General features: G+C 36.7%; 1 protein-coding gene across 11 annotated transcripts in view; it reads left to right on the forward strand.

The window, feature by feature from the left end:
* The window catches only part of SLC8A1 (solute carrier family 8 member A1), a 400,221-nt gene that overhangs the window by 81,066 nt on the left and 297,725 nt on the right, over positions 1–21,430 (forward strand). The gene's annotated exons all lie outside the window — the stretch shown is intronic.

The raw sequence follows: 21,430 nt of genomic DNA on the forward strand, positions 1-21,430 counted from the left end.
ATAGAATGAGTGTCCTGCACAATTTATCCAACTGCTTATCATGGGCTGAAAAATGTGTGTTCTATCTTGATCATGTAATATACACACAGAAAGGGAATATTTAAAACATCACATTAGGTCCTAACTTCATTACCGAGTACAGATTGGGAAAGCCCAAAAAGGAACCATCTCGGAAAAGAATTTCCTGGCTAACAGGGCTGGCTGAAATGACTTCTGCTGCTTTTATCTGACACTGTTTTTGTGATAATATAAGATAATGTTTCTGCTTAAATGCTAATGCTTAATTATGACTTAATGATCAATCCTGCCTTTCAGTTTTATGCCACTGGGGAAAAGTCATAAAGCTCTTCTTTAGTTCCAGTCTGATTTTACTTTACATGATGGAACAAACCCTTTTGTCCTACTAGTATAGGGTTGGGGGAGGAAATAAGATTCTGTCCAAGCATCCGAGTTGACAGGGAGCAGATCAGAGAAAAGAAGTGGGAACAATTTACTCTTCCTTTTGGTACTTTACAGTGACACTTGCCAGTGTTGTAACACAGGATGTCTGGTTGTGCAATGATTCTTCCATTGACAGCTGCTGTTTAGAGAGCTATTGTTCCTTCCTTGCCTAGGGGAGCAGGCGTCACACTCACCAAAAGCAAACCAGAAAATGTGGCTCAATGAGCAGTATCCAAAATGGAAGGAAGCAAGGAAGAAAGGAAACTATTTTAATATCTGCAGGGTGTCAGAGGACATTCAAATGAACGGTTATGTTGGTGAAATCATTGGCAACTTGGGAATTTCAGGAAAAATAATATAAAATATAGTTTGTTCTAGAGATGGTTAACTTTGGTGTAAATGACATGTGATAGATATATCAAATGGCGAGTACATTCTCTCCAAGATGAAACTGCTCCTTCAGTAAGTGTAAGGGAAATTAACACAAAGTTGGAGGTGGGGATGGGCAGAGGGAACAGATTTTCCTAAAAGAGCCTCCCCATGTCTTTCACCTCTTTGACATTACATTATAGAGGTGGACAAATAGTGTATTGTCACAATGAAATCAAGCAAAGAGATTTTAATAGCCATCTTTGGATGTGTGGGTGGGATACCTTTTGCTGAATATCTGTTTTACGTTGGTTCCTGTGGGTTAACGTTCCCTTAGTGAGATGTGTTTCCTTGGGGCAAGCTTTTTACTGAAAGATGATAATACAGTAGCAAATGAATACCTTACATACCCAAGGAAGGATTGTCCCAAAAGCCTGTGTAGAATGTGATCCTGCCCACATTAGCCCATAAACTTAATTTCTTTAGTAGGAAACCTTTCTCATTACATTGTACCTAATACAATACCCTCTTGTATTAGGTACACTTTTACATGGATTACAAATGCTGTTGCATGTGTTTAAGGGAATATTGTGTGTTATTAAGTGAACTCACAAGGGGAGCTCTTAAATATGACCAAATTGGTGTTTAGTTTTGTTTACTCATTTTGCTTAGGATGTTTTCTCGAGAAAATTTGCTTTTGCTTTCTCTTGAGGATAACGGCTCTGCATTTGAGGGGTAGGCTTTCCCTATCTAATCTGCTGTCCAGGACTTTTTTACTAAACCATAAACAAATAACTTTCTTTTAGGTATAGTGTAGCAGAAGAAGAAGAAAGAAAAAAAACCACAGTGATTTGATGGTATAATTTATTCTGCCAACATTAAAACTCACCCTATGCCACTGAATTCATTTAATTCTTGCTAAGGAAGGAATATTGCCAAATTTCAGTATTAGAAATTTAGACACCGTGTGAAAACTTGTAAGAATCAGTGGAATTATCAGCATGCCATCTCTGTATATATGTTGTCAGGAATGTTCTAGAACAATTGCCAATTCCTAGTTTCATAAAATTCTTCTTGGATTTCATTTACTAAGTTGAAATAAGAAATTTTAGAAATGGAAAAACATTTTATTTATAAATGAAATGAAATTATAGCCTAATGTTTTTGCCTTCTTTCTAGAATTTTAATTTTAAAGAGTCTTCATCTTACAGAGTTTTCCTACTGACGAGGTTTGTAGATGGTTATTAGGTCTATTGCTTGAATACATTTGCTGGGGTGACTGGGACTTAGCCTTAAGCTAGGCTCCAAGGATTCAAACATAATGCTTCTAGAAAAATATAGTATTATTAAAGGTCTCTTATTCTTTGTTTTTTTTTTTAATGGATTTTTCCTGTGGTTGTTATTTCCAATGCCAGGTCCACACAGTCAGATCCAAGTGAAAGAGAGTTTGTCATCATGCAGTGAGGTTGAGCTATGTAGATTCCACTCAATTTATCTTTAAAAATGAATTTACATTTCATCCAATTACACAGTTAATCTTGAGATATGACTTTCTTAAAAACCTACCATACATCAATAGTTGACACCATTGAGTTTTATTAAATACTTTTAAACATCTTTTTTTGTTTGTTTGTTTAATGCTGTACATGAAGCCAGAGTTTGTGATTCTTTCCAGAGCACCATAAAAGAGATTCCTGGAAAAGCCTGGATTTAGAGTATATTGAATTTTAAGACGTCATTAACCAAGGTAAAAATAGGGTCCAGTCTGATCAGATATAGATAGGAGGTAGTTGCCTTTATTGATTCACTGATTTTCAAGAACAAGATAAGTTCCTAATCCTTGACCTCATTTTTAGTGTAGAGGAAGTCATTTAAGTTTATAACATAAGCAAGTCTGTACCTATTCATTCTTATTTTTAAGTAAATGAGTTGAATTATTTCAGCTTGACCTTTTTAAAAATCAAAATCAGTATTTGAGGAAAATATCGGTTAACTGGTAAGAGGTACTTGTCTCTAATAAAATATATTCTCAGCAAAATATTTTAAAAGTATAATGCAAAAACCCATCAAATAGATATAATTAACAGCATATGCTGTTGTAGAAACTCAATCAGTGACCAATACTAAACCCATGCCAGCTAATCTTGACTTTCAACAGGGAATTCTGTCTAAAGTAACAGCTAATAAAAAAAAATCAATGAAGAATATGCTAATTTGGTTTGTGGTTTGGTAGGTGATAGCCACAGATTTGACGTGCTAGTGATGTTTGTTCTTTCATGATGCTGGTTTAGTGATAATAATTATTACAAAACATAGTTCGGGCTTTCAAAGTCTAACATTAGCTTGACTGTTCTGGAAAATGTTAAGGTTAATTAACTAATGTAGATACAAATCAAACTTAATTACTTAGTTATAGGCCAGCAATAATATCATTTTTGGAAGATGATTCAAAAGATCATGAACATTTACTGTCATACATTTAAAATGCAAAGTTGGAAAGCAAAGTATATAGGTTGGAAAATTTACATAATATATTGCTTAGTAAATCAGTTTACTGGGGCTTTCTAGCCATGATTTGTTAAGCAGTGGATCTGTCCAAAGTTAACTTTATTTTTAAAACTATTACATTTTCAAGTATAATTGTAACTTCATTGACTCTAGCAAATGCAATATGCAAGACATTTCAACAAATATACCTCTTGAATTCAAAATATGTTACATCACTTTTTGAAAAATAAATAGAAAAGAAATAAAATTTTAGTACTTACAGGTTTTATGGAATCATTATTATTATGTTACAGGGAAAATACTTTGTTTTTGCTATTTATATTATCAATATCCTTTTCTTGCTCTATAGAATTCCAAGGAATAAAGACCTAGCTGTATGAGATTGCAATTCAGTTCTGAAAGTAGAACAAATATGTAATATGAAAAGGCTGCCAGCTCTTTAAAAAATGAAGAAAAAAAAAACAGTAAGAAAATTTAAAGTGACCAGAACAAGAATAATAATGGTGTATATTTGGGAGAATCAGAAATGATGAAAAATACTAGAGATAATGTTAGACAAGAAAGGCTATTAACACATCTACCTTAAATCTGATCAATATTTAAGATTTACTGTGTGGCAGAAGAATTTTATCTGCCCCATTTAGCCTACCAAAATAATAAAGCATTTACACTGACATAAAATTTTCCTAAGTAATGTAAAAACTTTAGGTGGAATAATTTTGGGCTTTTAATATATTTCTGCTTTGGTGGATTGTCTTTTCAGACTGGACTATCTGTCTCTTCTTAGAACCAAATCACATGTAGCATCATGTGCAAATCTAAATTGCAACTACAAGAAATGTTTTTATAAATGCATATGTTTCCATGAATGCATAACTGTTATAAAAATAAAAAATTTACGACTTCTAATTCACTACTGCCAGGAGCCTAACTTGATTATGTGCAGAAGTGTTGTTTACCATGTCAACCAGCTTGTCGTGTTTGCTGTTGTAATCTCGTTTTCCCACTGCTAATTAGAGTTTGGGGTTGTAATATCGTTATGTAAAGAAATTTTATCTTAGCGAATGAGGAGATTTCATAGTTTAGACACACTGAAATATTTAAATTATGGACTCTTTTCTGAGTCATCATTCAAAGTCATCACTTAGGGGATTGTTGCTTCATTGGTTCAGGGTTAGAGAAGAATTTATATATTAATCCATCTGCACGTACTTACTAAGCTACTGATTTTTGCCCAGTACTGGGCTAATCATTATGAAGGAAACAGAACTATCCTCCAAATACTCAAAAACGGGAGATAATGAGCTAACATATTTTGCTAAGTACAAACATCACTACAAAGATACAGTTTAAGCTGGAGGAGAAACCTTAATTTCGGGCAAAATATTTGCATTTGCAGAAGGCATAATTGGAGATAAAAATGTGATGTGCATTTCAAGATGGAGTCATATCTTGGTAAACCTGAGTGTGTGGACGTTGTCAATCAATAGGATGATTAGCAATATTAATGAAAAACTTAGTGAGCATTCATTTTCTTTAATGGGATTTTAAATCATTAAGATCATTAAGAGGGTATTTAATCTGAGTATATCTCTCTTTCAGCCAGTTGCAGAATGACAAACACTGTATGATTCTACTTTAGTGTGGGATAGCTAAACTAGATGGATCTCATAGGAGCAAGGAGCAGAGCTGTGGTGGAGGGGGGAGGGGGAGGGGAGTTGTTAATCAACAGGTGTCCAGTTTCAGTCATGCAAAATGAATAAGTTCTAGGGATCTGTTATACAACACTGTACCTACAGTTAACAATGTGTGTCATACACTTAAACATCTGTAAGATGGTAGATCTTGTGAAATGTTTTTACCATAATAAAATAAAAATAAATTTTCAGATAAAATTGCTGATCTACTTAAAAAAAAAAAAGCTCATGTGCTTGCCCCTGCGTATCTCATTGCCTCTTATAGTTTCTGAAGAAAGTTTATAAGACTTCTAGTAAAATGTCCTCAGTATTTTATTTTGCACTTTGTGAATTAGTCCTTGGTCTCCAGAGATGGTTTTGACTTACTTTTAATCCTATTCCATTGGAGTAGCCCTTAACCTATTTTGCATCCCCCCCTGCCCTCCGTTTTCTCAGAGTTTCCAGGGTCCAACCACCATCTTGGTAGAACTTGAGCAGATTTTACATCAAATTGTCAAGTGTGAAGAGATTTTCTTTGGTTTTCTTTCCTGAGGACACCGGTAACCCATGGAATGAGATTTAAGCAACCATGAGGGTATAACACTTATAATAGGGTTTTATTTGTTGTTATGTTATGTCCTTGTGAGACTGAGGTGTAGAAAATTGTCTATGAGTCACAATATCCTGAGAACCGTTGAAGTTTTCTTGTAAAATATGTCCACCTTGTTCTGTCATGGTTACTGAAATTCTGCCCACTTGAGATTCATTCTTTGGGATGGGAAAGCTGTTAGGCCCCTATTCCGTTGTAAATGCCATGCAATTCTTAAGTGTTATCCTTGCTCTGGTAGAACAGAAGTGGCTCTGAGCCAGGTGGCAGGAAGGGAAGAGAGGACAGCCAAATGTAAGGTGGGTCAGTGGCTCTAGAGATGGTCTTTAGAAGTGCCGTGGGTGAGCCAGCTGAGGGGAGCCCTGTGGAAGGTGTCCATTGGGCAGGCCAGCAGCTGTGGCAGCCAGTAGAGTTCAGCTGCCAGCTTCCCGCCCTGCCTTGCCCGGTCTGCCCTGGTAGTGGAAAGTCCAGAAGGTCCGGAAAACAAGCAGTCAACAATACGGGCAGAATGAAAGGAAATCTCCTCCTTTGCTTCCTCTCCTGGCTCGACATGCAGCCTACGTCATACCACGTCTTTTTGCCAAAGGTTGGGCCGGCCAGGGCTCATTCTTTTCACAGGTCTATGCAGCTGTCTCACGGTAGAGCCAGGCGAAACCAACAATGCCTTTTCATTTCCTGCCTTTCTCCCCAGGACTTGTGCTCTCCATGACATTTTCTTTCCTTCTTATAATGTCTCCACAGGGTCAGATGGGGGGATAGGCCTTGTGTTCTTTGTGACACACAGAGTTGAAGAGCTGGAGGCCAGGGGCAAAAACAGCCGAAAGCAGAACTTGGGTCCCTTGCCCTTCAGGGTGGTGTTGGTGCTAACAGGACAACCAGGGAAATTTCACTATTCCTGGTAATTCAGATATTAATGACACAACTTAGGATGTTTTATTTCCAGATACAATTTTTTTGAGGCTTAGATATGAGAGATCTGGAGGTCTGGGTGCCCCTGAAGCCCTGTGAAGCCCTGAAACTGGGACCACCCCACTTTTCCGTGTTAGACTTTCCGAGATAAGAGATGGGACTTAGGAGGAGTGCTTGACTTGGGTTCCTCACCCAGCTGGAGCTCTTCCTTTGTCCCCTGCTAGCTTTGTAACTTGCAGCAACTTGAAGCTTTAACTTTAAGCTCTAAGTCAGTTTCTTCACCTGTAAAATGAGGGTGATGGTGGTAGAGGTGGGGATGGTGTTGGTGAGACTGGCGACTGAGGTGGTTGGTACTGGAGGTGGTGGTGATGGTGTTGGAGGGTGGTTTTGGGTAGAGTGGTGATGGTGGTGGTGTTGGGGGTAGTGGTAGTAGTGGTGGTGAGGTGGTGATGATGGTGGTAGTGGTGGAGATGGTGATGGTGGCAGAAGTGGTGTTGGAGGCGGTGGTTTTGAATAGGGTGGTGCTGGTGGTGCTGGTGTTGGAGGTGGTGGTTTGGGATATGGTGGTGCTGCTGGTTGTGGTGGAGGTGTTGAGGATGGTGTTGGTGGTAGTGGTGGTGGTTTTGGATGTGATGGTGATGTTGGGGGTGACAGTAATGGTGGAGATGGTATAAGATGTATTGAGAGCCAGGTGTCATGCTGTTTTTCTTACAATATTCACTTGATTTAATCCTCACAAAAACTATATTAAGCAGGTGCTATTACACTCATTTTACAGATGAGGAAATCAAGGCTTACTCAGTTGAGAGTAACTGACTTCCTTTGGGTCACACAGCTAATGTGGGATGATCTAGCATTTGGCAGCAGGACTGCCTAACTGCAAGGGCTACACTGCCTCCTCTGGGCTGTCCTCCCCTTCAGTGGACTTCATCGGCGAAGCAAAGACAAGCATGTAGGAGGCTTATGGTTTTGTGACCCCGACTACAACATGTGGTCCTGCAGCTCAGAAGATGAGAAACTAGAGAAGTCATATGTCTCTTCTGGAATTCTTGAATGTACATTAACCACATTGCCTTCTACCCCCATACTCTGTTAACCCAGAAGAGCCATGATTAACTGAGTTTGAGAAGCAAGAAAAATGCTAAATGCTAAAATCGTCCATGTACCTAACCTGTCCAGTTATTGTCTATTCCCTTCTCTCCTGCCGTATTTATTTCCTCTTATTCCTAAGTAGTAAAGGAACTTTAATTGTAGCTTTCTGTCTTTGTCTGCACTATCTCTGTGACGTTTAACTTCCGTATTTGGCTGAACAGTGAGTGTAGCTTTTCTCCATACTTAAAATTGTTTACTGGTCTGCCTTTCTTTTTCATATACTACAAGATGATGTAAATTAGTGACGACAGAGGGTACCAGAGGATGCTTGTTACCTTATGTCAGCACTGCCACCAAATTTAAAAAGTTATACTCTCTGCTCCTGGAGGTCATGAACAGTAAGAATTCTTGGTTAAGAGGTTTTCCTAGAGTAAGGAACCCCCATGGCAGTTCAACGGAAACAATCCTATCCACAGCAAGTTGGAATTTTTAGCTGTTTTTTTAAAAGTTCAGTTCCAAGTTACTCTTGCTTCTGAACTACATTCTCTCTAAGGCAGGAAAACAACAAAACACTTTGAACTAAACTCAGATGACTGTCCAAAGACAACGTGTATACACTTCATACAGAGCAGGAGTCAAGTGTGTCTGTAACTAATTTGCTTTTGAGTAAAGTAGTTTTGTTTTATGTTTAAGCTTTTGCAGGTGCATCATTGATCTGTGTGGAGTAAATTCATTGTCTATATGTTTATAAATAGAATGAATTAGAATATTTAACAGAAGCCCCCAACTGTTCCCTTTCAACAGAGAACATTTCCCTGTCACACACGTATGTTTATTATTTACCAAGATGAAGGTGGGAAAGCAACATTAAGCCCTATTAGCAGAGAGTTTCATTTTTAGGGCACAATCAACCAAAAACATTTCCCAAAGGACAGCTTTCATCCCCACAGACTAAACGTTACAATCTTGAAACTGAGTTTTAAAGGAGCTATTCCGTTTCATTTGAATCTCAGCATGTCTGAGTTTTGCAGATGAACTGAAAGATGGGAAGAGAGAGAGCTACCTATCCAGGAATTCAATCAGCTGGGGTGCCTCTAGGGTAGCTCAGCATCTCAGAATATCTGGACATGGTGTTGGAGGAGGATGGATGCATTACCAAGGGAAGAAGGCTGCGAGGGTCCTTTCTGAGTTGCTGTTAATGTGGAAAATGATCTCTATATGGGTGAGTTCTGAGATGGCTTAAACTGATATGTTGTAGGAAGCGATTCATCTGGCCTACACGTGGTCTGATAGAATAGTAGACTGTTCTAGACTATTAAGAATATTCATATAATAATATGATAAATGTAAACATAAGTATAGGCATAAATATAAAGGTAAAAATAAAATAGTAATATAAAGGTTATTAAGCCTGGATCTCTGGCCATATCTAGGGCTAAAATAGCCTGCACAAGTTAGTTATTTGAATAACTAAAGCATATTCTATAGGTTTGAATTCTTTTAGGCAAAAGGAGCATCTTTCTTGGTATCCCATGACTTCTGTAGCCATTGTAAACTATATTCTCTTAAATTAATGTGTTTCTGTTTGATTGTTAATTTAATAATCAGTTCTTAACATAGAAAGCCATTGGGATATTTTGAGGTGGATCTGGGTCTTTGGTCCTAAAGTTTTCCAGTCTTTCAGTCCCCTGAGTTTTGAGTCCTTATATTTACCTTTTTTTTTTTCACAGTAAGGCTATCAGTGTACCTGACTCCTCTATGCTCATTTAAAATTTGTTGCTTCCCTGCTTTGCACATAGAATAAGAGTAAATGGTAGGTGTTCATTATGAACATAAATGACAATCTTCGGAAGTCAAGATCTTAGCACCTTCCCTGGTGGATGGTCTTTGTGACCGTTGTTGTGGCCCCCAGAGGCATCGTCTGTAGTAACGTATTGATTGAGAGCATGGACTCAGGGCAATGATTGTGGGCCAGACTAGCTGGAGTTTAAATCCTTACTCTGTTACTCATAACCTGCAGAGGTTCATAAATATTCAGCCTCTCTTCATTTCAGTTTCATCATCTATAGAATGAGGATAATAGAATCTATTTCAAATGATTAGATCCCATTAGTCAGTGCCTTCCGTGTAAGTACTCAGTAAATGTCAGATGCTATCCTGGTTGTCTTTAGTTACTTTCCAGCTGGTTGTTTACAGAAGTCCAAGAGAAGCTGGTTGGGAATTAGGCAGAGGGATTTCTTCTCTTACTTTTCTTAAAGAAAAAAAAAAAAAAAGACCACTGCTGAGTTTTGTGACTCTGTGTGTATGGTACGTGTGTGTACTTGTGTGTGTGTGTATATGTGCTTGTGTTTAAGGTAGGGGCACTCAAGGTAATTGGTTGTCTTCTACTAGCCTAGAAAAAATGATAACTGCAGAAAGTGATCAAAACTGTAAGATGCAGCCCAGAGTGTATCCCGCCAGCAAAATCATCATTTTGGTGGAGAGAGGGAGAGGGGCAAGATGCGATGTGGAGACCAGGGCACTAGGGCTAGTAAGGAACACAGGCAAGGTCAGAGATCAGACTTTTTCCTTTTACGTAACACTGTGCTGTTTACAAGGTTCCTAAGTCTCTATTTCATCTTCACACCAACCGTTTGAGGCATTAGCGCATTTATTTCAGGGCAGAGGGAGTGCCACACTGATGGATTCACTGTAGGAGCTCCACCAATGGATTCTGAAGAGAGAGTGCCAAGAAAGAGGGAAGCAACTAAGACTTGTAAACAGGAAAAAGCATAAGTTCAGAGAATTAGATGTGTTGAAATAAATGGCAGAGCTGAAACTGGAAACCTAGTAGTATGTTGACACCTCATCTGGTATCTTGATCCTCCACCAAGTGGTCAGTTGTTGGGTCTAGAACTCATCTACCTCCCTTTCCTATGCTATCAGCAGGTCAAACTCAGGAGAAACTGCCTGGCTGGGTACCCACTCTCAGCTCCCACAAAGCCTTCGTGGCAATGATTTCTTTTATTATCCCTTTGAAGAGTATTTTAACAAGTTTCCACCTGGATTAAGTTGTTTGGCCAGAGAAGTAAGGAGTGTTGCCTTTTGATTCCTTGTGTTCTGTATCTCTTTGCCTCTGAGAGATCTCTGTGATGGTGATATAAGTATGCTTGAGAAGTTTTTATAAGATACATGGAGTTAGTGCACTAATATTCACACTACAGGGGTCCCAGAAAGAGAACGGAGAGATAAAGAACCTGAGAAAATTTTTGGAGAGATAATAACTAAAAACTTCCCCAACTTGGGAAAGGAAACAGTCACCCAAGTCCAGGAAGTGCAGAGAATTCCCACAGGATCAACCCAAAGCGGAACACACCAAGGCACATAGTCATCAAATTGATAAAAATTAAGGATAAGGAGAAAATATTAAAATTAGCAAGAGAAAAGCAGCAAATAACATACAACGGAACTCCCATAAGGTTTTCAGCTGATTTTTCAGCAGAAACTCTACAGGCCAGATGGGAGTGGCATGATATATTTAAAGTGATGAAAGGAAAAACCCTACAAGCAAGAGTACTCTATCCAGTGAGGCTCTCATTCAGATATAACAGAGAAATCAAAAGTTTCACAGATAAACAAAAGCTAAAAGAATTCAGCACCACCAAACCAGCTTTACAATGAATGTTAAAGGAACTTCTGTAGTCATCAAACCATAAGAAAAGAGAACAAAAAGAAGAAAGACAAGAAAAAAAAAAAGAAAAAGACCTACAAAGGATTGCTTTGGCAATTCGGGATCTTTTATGGTTCCATATAAATTTTGGAATTGTTGTTCTAATTCTGAGAAGAATGTCGTGACTATTTCGACAGGGGTTGCATTGGATCTGTAGATTGCTTTGGGTAGTGTGGCCATTTTGATGTTAGTTCTTCCAATCCAAGAGCACAAGATATCTTCCCATTTCCTTGTAACATCTTCAATTTCCCTCACCAATGTTTACAGTTTTCATAGTATAGGTAACCTCCTTGGTTAAGTTGATTTCTAAGTATTTTGTTCTTTTTGATGCAATGGAAATGTTTATGCCAGTTATAAAATTCTGGTTTTTGAAGTGGAAAAAGAAAAGTGAATGAAGGGCTGCAAATGGCAAAATATCCTTCTTTCTTTAGGTGAGTTGTATTCCATTACATATATATGCTGCATCTTCTTTATCCATTCATCTATTGATGTGCACTTATGATGCTTTCATATCTTGGCAATTATAAATAATGTTGCTGTTAATAGCAGGGCGTATATATCTTTTTAAATTAATTCTTATTTTGTGGTTGGCTTTGTTCCTTTGATAACTATGTAAGTTTAGAAAGCTAAAGCTCTAAATGTTCTTAGAAACAATGGACAGTACATATATATAAATTCAAAAAAATATGTGCAGTATATTGTGTATATGTATTTATATGTGATACATGGTATATGTGCAGTCAAATTGTAACAATTCTACCTAATAAAACTGAAAAATAAAAAAAAAAAAAGATACATGGAGTTATTCAGAGTTAGAGTTGGGGGAAGGGTTATGACCAAAATAATAATAATACTATGCTGTGCTGAAGTTAGTGGAATGTCTGCTTCTACTACTATTGCTGTGAAGCTCATGTGACAATGCCAGGGTCCTATTATGGCTCTTAACTCCAAGTAAACAGATCCTCGGACTTGGGTGATTCCTTTTACTCCACTGTTCCTGCTGCCTTAAAAGAAGGTGGTTACAGTAGCAATTTACCCGTGAATCCTCATGACACCTGACACACTGCTGTTATCCTGTGCTGTCTAAACTTAGCTTTGTTCCTGACCTACTCTGTTTCTTGCATCCATCCATGTATTAATCAACCAGTTAATTCAGCAAAAATCTGTGAACTTCTTAACTGGGCCTTGTTTTGTGCTTCATCTAGAGACTTGAAGAAGATGAAGTGAGTTCTCTTTCTCCCCCAAGCTTAGAATTTAGTGGGAAAAAGAAAAATAATTATAACACAAAGTGATACAATCACAGTGATAGAGATATGCACAGAGTGCTGTGGGAGTCCAGGAGTTGTCGGTCTGCCGTTGTTTTAGTTTAATTTCTTTTCTTTTTTTCCTTTCCATTTTCTTTTTTTTTTTTAAGATTTTACTTAAAAACTTTTTTTTTCATTTTTTAAAAAAATTTGTTTTTACTGAAGTATTAAACAGTGATTCTAAAACATGTTTGTTACAAAGCGCTAAATCCTCTTGGAAATTGTGAAAAATATGTCGAAATCTCATCCAAACTGTCTGAAAATGATAATCACTTATTTCACAATTAGGACCATACTGGAAATTCACAGCATGTTGACTGATTCCATGATGGAAAATAATCGCTAAATAAGCATGATTCCTCCAAATATATATACTTGTTAGACAGATGGGGGCATCAAATATATATTAAATCTTCATGCAGAAAGTTTCAGTGTGTTAAAGTCAGTTAGTGTAACAGCTTCTCTGAATTTAATACTATGACAAATTCAGTAAATAAAGTGAATTTCCCTGAATTCAGATGTACATTCTAGTTCAACTCAGTGTCTAAGACTTTAAATCTGTGTCAGGAAGGAAATAAAAGCACTTTAAGCATGGGGTTTTCACTGTTTTGTCTTAACGAGTACGTTACTTTGAACACTTTTTTTTTTAAAGCTTTTACCTTTACATTTTTTGGCGAAATGAATTCTAACCCTTGCTTTAAAGTTAATTTAACTTTGTATTAGGCTGAATATTTAGAAATAAATTTGAATCATGTTTTTCTTAGTTTAGCTCATAATCCCCAATAATGTCTCCTGGGACAATCCTCCCAAATTTCCTGTTCTTTTGTTTAGATTCTGTTGCACTGAAATCAGCGACAAGATGCAGAAGTGAGAGAACCTTCCTTGTAGTATTTCAGGAGGCTGTCAAATATTGATAGTCTGAGACATTTTAAAATGCTGGTTTATGGACGGTTGTGACCATAAAGGTCATTTACTTTGCCCCCGAGAGAAAAGTTGGTAAATTAAAATTTGCATTTTGGGTCCTTCATTTTTTCGATCTGCCTTTCCCTATTGGAAAAATATAATGCTTAGGGGAAAGTGAGATTTTGATGACTTATCTCCCTGCTAGGAAGATTGTAAGTAATAAAATAAAGAGTAAAGGCGGGAGATAGAATGGAGTGCAGAAGGAAGTCCATGTTTGAATCCGGGTCCTCAGACCCAGTTCTACCACTAACAGACCAGCAACTTTGAACAAGTTGTGTTATTTCTCTGAGCTTCAGATTTCTGTAAACTCAGTTTTCTATAAAATCAAAGAGTTGAAGTAAATGATTTATACAGTTTCTTCCATCTCAAAAAAATGGTTACTCTCCTTTGGAGAGAAAACACTAAAAAAAATCACATAACACTTAATAAGATTTGCAGTCAAGTATGAGGAAATTTGATTTATATTTCTTTTTGTTTTTAAATCACTCCTTGCCTTAGTTTTCTTGGCATATTCACTTACAAAAAAGGGACATGTTGAAATACAACAAATAATATAAAAACCAAGTAAGAGAAGCTTAAATCCTTTCTTAGGGAGTCTTGATAAGTTTTGAACTTGCAAAATTATATACGTCCACTGGGTTGATCTGTTAAAATGGTCATATCAAATTTATTTCAATGTCTTATTATATAAATTGACATTCCTGTCACTGTGTATCTAGGGTAGCCACTTAATTTATTGTCCAGATCAGAGTACTTTTTTGAGCAAAGGGGGGCACTATTAATAATATGCAGGTGTGTTAATTAGGAAGCGTAACATAATCATCCCAATTTTAATCATTCTCTAAGTGTGTGCGGTTTCAGAAAAGTAGAGATTGCATTTCTGCTGAAGACACTTGCAATAAGAGAGCAACAGTCATCAGAAGTGAAAGACTTTGATGTTTTGTCTGTTTGCTTCACCTACCCATATCCTATCCATTTTTTTTTTAATGAAGCGAGTCAAAAATCATCTTAATGCAACTTGGCTGGTCAGCACATCTGCTGGAATGGAGACAGCTATGAGGAATTAATTAGATTAGAGGCAGTGGAAGAGGGAATCCATTATGTGCCTAAACCACAGCTCCAATGGTGTGCTAGTCAAACCACATTGGCATGTTTCCTTTTTTTTTTTTTTTTTTTTGGTACAGATTAAACAATTGATTTTTCTTCTCCATCTTCAGGGAAAATGTAGGAGCAGATCTGTGGGATTTTAAGTATAGTGTTGTCTGCCACACTCAAGAAGTTACCAATTATGTCTTTATTTAAGAAAAGAAAAAGAGAATCTCTGAAGTCCCTTCCAGCTTTAAAATGTAATTATAAATGTAAAAGTCCCTTCCTGAGACCCCGTGACCTTGTCTTACCTTGTCTTGTTCTTGAACTTGGTTGTGCAAGACTAGAGGAATGCTAGTTGAGCTTCTAAGCTGCCATGCCTCTCTAGGCTGCCCCCGTTAGCCTATTTCATGCATTCTGTGGACTCCTCAGGGTCTTGTCCTTAAATACTCTTCCAGTCCCTCCTACAACAACTATCTGAGCTGGATGGTCCATGCTCTTTTTTATCCAGATGACACAGATCTGCCTGTGTCCTTCTTCCCCAGTATTACCATCTGCAAAGGGCTTTCTCATATTGATACCCACCATCTTATTATAAATATACCTCACTGTCTTCTTTTTTTAACCCATAGTATTTTTTTTCAGGATGGCTGTGTAGAAGGAGAAAGAACATTGTATTGATCTCTAGGCATAAGCCAATTAGTTACAATCAAATTAACTTAATTTTTTCTATAATACATATATTGACTCATCATAATGGTATGACAAACGAAGCTTATTTATTGATTTATTTAAAAAAGGGAAAAGGTATTGCAAAGTTACATTAACAGTGAGTGAATAAAGTTTTAAGAGACTAAAACAAGTCCTCCTTTAAGCAGAAGAAAAGATGGAACAAAAACATATTTGAAGAATTCAGTATTTAAATTAATGAAGTTATAGGTAATTATAGATCAGTCAAGGTGTTACCAGGAAAAGGGAAGTAAGAATTACCTTGGTACTTAGTCACCCGAAAAAAAAAAAAAGGAATTTTTGAAGAGAGACAGAAAACATGATATAAGCAAGATTTTTATTAATGAAGCAAAAAAATAGTAAAAGATAGTATACTCCCAAGAACTGGGAGCAGGCCAATCCGAGAGAGGAAAAATGGTGCCGTTCCTTTGCTTTTCCCTGTTTTTAATATCCTGGTTTCATGATTGATCGATTGATTGATTGACAACTCAGGTTTCCTACACTCTGGCACGCCCTCCCCTTTTGGGCAGGTTCACTGGGTCAGGTTATACCAGGGCCCCCTCCCACGTGCAGCTGCAGCGCTTCGATTTTAACTGGCTGCTTTTACTGGCCCTCATTTAGAGAAAGTAAACATTTCTGGATTGTTCCTTTCCCCTTTCTTTCCCCCTGCCCAGTGCTCATTTCTATCTCAACTGCCTAACATTGGCAAGAACAATAGAGAATTTAGCACAAGGAAAAATCAGTCAGCCAAATACAGAATCAGAATTATTAGACCTGGAAGTATCTTTTAATAAAAAAAAATTTGATAGTTTTAACTGACCACATGTTTAATGTTACTGTGCAGAATGTATAAGTAACATTATGTAATGGTCCCAGTGTGCTACGCACACCATCGCAATAAAACACACCTTGTTGCTACATCACATGTGGAACCTAATACATGGATGCAAACATGTACAGATGTTTATTTTCCCCAGTCTACCTGTCTCAGTGGCTAGACCTGCAGCAGTTCCCAGAGTTTTGATCTCAACACAGGATATTGTTTTCCAACAAAATCAACACATATAATAAAAGGCAGCAAAGAATGCAATTTCAGCCCTTAGTAGTTCTGTAATCACTTTGATTTGTGTTTCATTTCATAAAATACTTGAAGGGCATGAACAATATTTTTACATTAGGGAAATCCAAGTTTCAGTTTTCTGTTTTGAGATTGTTCTTACAGTTAAGGTGCTATTTAAACATTAAGTTATTTCTCTTGCATACTTCTTATAAATTCCTTTTTCAATTGGTATAAAATACAATGCACAAGAAAGGAATTTTCTTAGCTGGCTGTTGGGTGGGAAATCAGTCTGCATAGTTCAGGCAATACCTAGTGATACACTTCATCAAGTCCCTGCAAGGAGTCAGCTCATGGTTCTTGAAAATATAATGCATCTTCTATTTACATCTGTTACACTCCTACTTATTTATCCAGGGATTAGTAAATGTACATATCTGCCTTATAAATGAAGAAAATTGCAGTAAAACTTCTTGACACACATTACACCTTTGTATACCTTTGAGTTCCTACTTAAAAGGATGTTGATTTTTTAAACAAATAATTTACTTTGTTGGTGGGATTTTTTGGTTTTAGTTTTTTTTTTTCGGTGGGAAGGTAATTAAGTTTATTTATTTAGTTATTTTAATGGCGCAAACTCCATTGGGGATGGAGCTCACATGATTTGCCTGTTTTTTTATTTTTCATTGTCATGGAATGGATTTTTATCAATATATAAAGAAAAAGTTCTATAGGAAACACTCAAAATGTTACCATGGTGACCTGTGCATGGTAGGATTTTTTTTTTTTTTACATTTTCTAATTTTTAAAAAAATAAACATATACTCATTCTTTAATAATTGAAATATTTCATTAAAAAATACATATATTATCTTACTGGGTTCTCTCTACACAACCTCCTATCAGAGAGCTGCCCCTGGAGGAGAGGAAATCAGTGAGAAGGTCTGAAGGGCTGGAAGGTGGGGAAGGGCAGACACACAGGAGGAGGGCGTGAACCCCTTGTGCAGGCTAGACACGTAGTCTAGCACTGAGCTGTGTGCCCTCCCCCAGGATGCTGATTTAGATGATGCTGTGTATATGGGGTAAAGCTTCAGACAAGCTGCAAGTCACGAGTGTTTTCATGCGGTATGAAACTCACATGGTATTTAGAAGGAAGGAACAAATATAAGGTGTAAAGTAAGTCAAAGCCAGTAAAATCTGAATTCTTCCAGACTTTTCCTTTATTAACGAAAAAAAGGGATCTGAGTGTAAAGATTCTTAAAATAGATAATTTTAAAAATTAAAAATGATAACCAGAAAATAAACCCTCTAAATTAGACTCTAACTTTTCAGAGGGCACTTCAGTGCAACCAGTAACAACAGAAGTGTCCATTAGAAGTTTTCATCGATCATAAAATTGCATTTGTGTATTTCTAGTTGATGCTATCATGGTAATACTCTGTATTTTTATTATTGTGACTGACTTTCACCTTTTCAATTTTAGCTGCTTCATGATTTTTTTGTGAACACTGAATTTGCCAGTGATTTCAGAAATCAATAAAATTACCCATGCAGGCAATACAGCCTAAGCATATTTTTAGCAAGGAAACCATCTGAACATCCTTGCTCTTAAAGCAATGCTCCCTTCCTGTGGTCAAGAAGTAGCTTCAATTAAGAGTGCATGCCCCATCCAAGGCAGTGTTAAATTTACAGCAATGCGATGACTAGATATTGTCAAACTTTAGTCCAGTGCCCAATATGCTGTAAATGGATGTAAATAGATGACGACAAAATGGATGGAAATGAATGTACTATTCTTCTGTTTTGAAGAGCCTTTGCATTCTCAGGATTAAGTGACACATTTGTGAAAACTAGTTATATGAGGGGTAAGTTAAATATACTTCGTATGCCATCGTAGTCACAAGTCAGCTCATCCATAGGGTTATTCACAAGAGTCCTACTTGTAGGAGATTGCTTTCTCCATGGTATTAACATGTTCTGACACATCACTAAGCTGCCTGTTCCTAGTATGAACAGTATAGCCTGGTCCTGAAGAGCATGGGTTTTGGACTCAGATGATTCGATTCAAACCCCAGCTCAGATATTTATTTGGAAGGTGATGGGCTAGTTAGTTCATGCCTCTCTTCTCCAGTTTTCTCATCTATTAAACAGGATAAATAGCTCCACATCAACGATTTTTATGAGAGGCAAGCGAGATAGTAAAAAGGTGAGAGCCATGTTTGCCACATGGTAAAAACTGACCATTGTTAAGATACTGACTTTGGAATAATTTAGATGTCTGTAAAAAAGCATGTACCCAAAAGAAAATATTTTCAAAAGATAAGGGGAGAATTGTAAATCTCATAAATCAGAGAGGATTACCTTTTACCTTTTAGTATATATAATCTTTGTTTTGCTCTCTTTTGTTTTATGGATATGTGTTTAAAATATTCCTTAAAGAAATAAAATTCTTTGAAATTAAATCTTAATAGCTGAATAATATTCTATTATATAAATACAGTTTACTTAGTGAGGCTCCTGTTACTGGATTTTGCTTTGATATTGTTTTGTTTCCTTTTCTTTTTACAAACATTTACATATAAATAATGAATGCCACAGGGAAAATTTTGGGGGAAAACAATCTTGTTGGACACTTAGTTCTTTAAGTTAAATCCTTACATTGGAATAAATAGACCCAACTATATGGACATGTTAAGGTTCTTAGCAACTTTTACCAAGTTATTTTAAGAGAATCTGTACCAGTTTACATTTCTAATGTCTATGCATAATTTTCTGATGAGAGTATTTGCTAGAAAACCGTATCTGTCCTTATATATAGAAATGCTTCCTTTAAAAATTTTTTGCTAGTTGTTATTGTCCACTATGTGCAAAATATTGTGCCACACAGTATTTTTTATACATTAAATTAGTTACCTTTGAAGTGTTCCTAAATTCTAATATGCCATTATTCTTCAAAGTCCTTCTTATATTCCCCTTTTGAAATTGTCTTCAGAGCCATAGATAACATCTATTTTAAAAAATTTCATATGGCATTATCTTGCCTGATCATTCACGTTATTTAAAAGTCTTAGTGCCAAATAACTTTGGTTCCCAAGTCAAATCCAATCGAAAAAAAACATTATTATTTTTTCAAAATCATTTATTAAGCTTTCAGCTGTATTGCAATATTACAGGATGGTCACCATTCTCGGGGTCAAAAATCTCAGTTTGAATCTCGTTTGCTGGCATTTACGGGCATAGCTAAGTTACTTATGTGTTCTTAAGACTCAGTTTGTTTTTCTAAAAAATGGTGAAAATACTTCTCATTTGAAGTGCTATGATCAGTATCATGAGATAAGATATGTGAAAATTCTTTGTTAATAAGAAAATGGAACTGGTAATATTATTATTATGAAATATTAAAGATAATATAGGTAAATTCAGGGAGTGGGAAGACCTGTGTTAAAATGGCATGTTAGAATTACGACAATGGCCATATTTATATGGTCAGAAAATCTCACAACTCTATTTGTTCACCACAATTTCTGCAAATAGGTTTCTGCCAACTTTTATCCTTGCCTGTAATGCTTGTAAATATTAAACTGCTGATAGAATGTAGAGGCCTTTTATTATTATTATTATTAACATCTAGAAAGCTTTTAATGCAAACCGAGTAAAATTACTTTCAGTGTGAGCCCTAGTAGGCTATGTTAATTTCATCCTTCTTTGGCTAGTAACAAGTCAAATTGAAAGATTTTTGCCGTAATTTCTGAAAACTGGGATAATCTAGTGTTTTGATGTTCTGAGTTTTCATTACATCATTTCATTGCCCTCAGTGGGGTACTATAATAATCTAATAAATCATTTCTAAAATGTATTGCCTAAAGCTTCAGTGGAAAGGCATGCATATGAAAGCCCCATAATTTATCGAAAAGTTAAACCAGAAAGTTTTTATTTAATTCGTTTCCTCTAGTGTTTGCTTCTGGAGGTGGCCTCGTTTTTTTCTCTTTCTTTTCTCTTTGTCCTCCTTTTTATTCTTCTCACTCTTAGTCTGAGGTTGCTCCTATTCACCAGGCTATTTTTGTAGAGCTCACTGAACTCCGTCTTTGGTGGTGAAGGGATAGCAGAAAGGGACTAGCAGCTAATTAATAAATTAGCAGCTTCATTAGTTGGTTGATAGGCAAAGTAGGAACAAGGGGTCCATGTGCATCTGACTACATTCTCTCTGCCCCACCTGCCCTTTAAATTGATCACAGCAACCTTTGAAGGATATGGTGCCTGTATACATAATTTCCATTGTATTCTGAGGAAGGTGATTCCACTGTGATTACTTCCAAAACCCCGAGTCTTTTATCTCTCTTATTTTCTTTCCACTCTCCAGCCTCATTATTTGCCACCACCTCAAACTCTTTTCTATCCAGCAAGCTAGATTACAGATGGAGGTTTTCCTGTAAGAATTAGCGTATTCTAAATTGATGACTACATACCCACTCTTGAGAATCTGAAGCTCTGATGTGGTACTTTGTGTGCATATTTCTGAAGGTTTGTGAATTTAAAGCTTTTTTTCAGGGTGGAGGGTGGGTCAGATTTCTTTCTGGCCAGCCACTTGGTTTGGGCAATTTTGAAGCAGGAGTTCTTGACAAAGAGCCTAAGACTCCATTATCTTTTGGCTTTGAAGCAGGGCAAAACCCCTGATTTCTCTATTGACTCCAAGTGTATTTCTGAAGCCTGAATCTGCAGAATTATTTTCCCCATAGAAAGGAAATCAGAATAGACCCCTGAGCACTGAGAGTTGGTATTTCATTCAACTGATAGACGATTTCAAATGAGGACCACTATTTCAAGAAGATTTGTTCTCTCTGAGGAAAGTACCTTGCATTCCTGTCTCACGGTCTCAAAAAGAGGAAGGATTTTGCAGGCTTTTCTTGAAAGGGTATTTTGCAGTCATATCAAAAGTTATGTTTCACAACAAGTTTCTACTGTGTAGCACAGGGAACTATA

This window comes from Vicugna pacos, chromosome 15 (assembly GCF_048564905.1).
Source record: "Vicugna pacos chromosome 15, VicPac4, whole genome shotgun sequence".
Lineage (NCBI taxonomy): Eukaryota > Metazoa > Chordata > Mammalia > Artiodactyla > Camelidae > Vicugna > Vicugna pacos.